The sequence below is a fragment of the Sinocyclocheilus rhinocerous genome, unplaced genomic scaffold, assembly GCF_001515625.1.
Source record: "Sinocyclocheilus rhinocerous isolate Xijiao unplaced genomic scaffold, SAMN03320098_v1.1 scaffold300, whole genome shotgun sequence".
Lineage (NCBI taxonomy): Eukaryota > Metazoa > Chordata > Actinopteri > Cypriniformes > Cyprinidae > Sinocyclocheilus > Sinocyclocheilus rhinocerous.
Genome location: NW_015654065.1, coordinates 1 through 1,895, shown reverse-complemented (window position 1 = coordinate 1,895; position 1,895 = coordinate 1). Strand labels below are relative to the sequence as shown.

At 33.0% G+C, this 1,895-nt stretch overlaps 1 long non-coding RNA gene across 1 annotated transcript; it reads left to right on the top strand.

Annotated features, from left to right (window-relative positions):
- The first annotated feature begins 242 nt into the window (after positions 1–242).
- LOC107716810 (uncharacterized) lies at positions 243–1,385 on the top strand. The gene is made up of 3 exons (XR_001637254.1): positions 243–448; positions 899–994; positions 1,167–1,385. It is a non-coding gene; the product is annotated as an uncharacterized LOC107716810 (long non-coding RNA).
- The last annotated feature ends 510 nt before the right edge of the window (positions 1,386–1,895 follow it).

Sequence of the window (1,895 nt, the reverse complement as noted above, 5' to 3'; positions counted from 1 at the left end):
TCTACAACATTCACTATAAGCTATTTAAAGGTATTGTTTTAGTATTTCAGGTGGCCAAAATTGGTATAAAAGTAATATTTCCTTAAGTGAACTTTATATCTGTGTCTGTAGGTGTTGAACTGCAGCCTTTCACCAAGTTACTCTCCCTACCCAAGCAACCTTGGACCACTGGAGGGAATCTCAAAGCTCTTGGCATCACATATCAATCTGTTTTTAGTCCAATCATAGGTAAGAAGGACTACATTTGTAGAGTTCTGCAAGGAAAACACTTCCCACAAACTGGCTGTCTGTGCTAATTAAGAAGCAAGTCTTCATAATTATAGTTCACATTTTTAAAAACTACCATCTGGCCATAAAGATTTCATCTGACCATAAAGATTTTTGCATTTGTCTTTTGTTACACTGACACTCAAGAGTGATATTAAAAATTGTCCCTTACATGTTTAAAGTAAAGATGTAATTGTTTTTCCCATATTATTATAGGTCACAACCATTCACAAGGCAACAGAGAGTATTTATGGCTAGACTGGTGAGCACACTTTTCATATTCTTTTATTAATTGATAATTTTTTTATGCTTAAGAAATTAAAATAAATATTTATCTATGCTAAAAAACTAACATTACACTGGGGGAAAAATGTGATTTTGATATCCATGGTTGGCATTTGATCTAATCTAACATCAAATTACATTGTTTATTTTTTTTTAAATATGAAGTTTGTTTACAAAAAAATCATACTGTCTATCACTTTCTATTCATCAGTCAACAACTTAAAGAGGATGAGAGGATGAAATCCCCTGAGCCCCAGACTGCAGGTAATTTTTTTAAACAAAAAAGTAACTTTTTGTCTGAATATTATTTGTATTTGTTCTTATTTGTTCTTTTTTTCATGAAAAGGCCAATCAAGTCTCAAAACAAGTTTCTGAGGTCAAAGGCTCTGCAATCCCCACCCTTACTTCCATTGTGCTATATCTATCTCTATCAAGATTAAGGGTGAGCATAAGTTATATTTCACTTTATGGTCATTTGTCTTTAAACATGCTTATGTTCAGGGAATACATTTTTTTTTACAATTATGGGCCAGACCCTTTATTGTAATAAACTTTCAAGTCTTGCTGAACCTTATGCTGAACCCTTAGTTTTGCATATTGCTTATTGCTGACAGATTTAACCATTATCCACTATATGAAGCCCTGCTACCTTTAAAGCACCCGGCTGAGAAGCACGGCCAAGAAAAGCACTGATGACGCAATAGGCAGCTTAATGTGTATTGAATGAATGAATGATTCTGTAGGTGCATCCCAATTCATATGCTTATGCACTATGCCATTTTGTAATATAAATATTGTGTTCACACTTAAAAATTCCAACACAGAATTTTGGACACTTCATGTACTCAGTTTTAATTATGTTAATTATGTAATTGATGACAAGCAAGTTGTCTAAATGCCATACACTAGACACACAGTACGAGCGTACAAAGCGTACAATGTAATTTGGGACAGCTACTGACATGTCATATTTCTACATTAAAATTTCTATAATTAAAACTTTAACCTCATAACATTATTGATGCAATTGCAATTGTAATTTTACTGTATTGTAAATGCAATTATGCTACCAATGAGCTGCATTTAAAGGAGTAGTTCACTTTCAGAATGAAAATTCTGTCATCATTTGCTCACCCCCCACTTGTTCCAAACCTGTATGAGTTTCTTTCTTCTGTTGAACACAAAAGAAGATATTTTGAAAAATGTTGGGATCTGAACAGTTGATGAGCACCATTGACTTCCATAGTAGGGAAAAAAAAATAATATGGAAGTCAATGGTTCTCATCAACTGTTTAGATAGATCCCAACATTTTTCAAAATATCTTCTTTTGTGTTCAACAGAA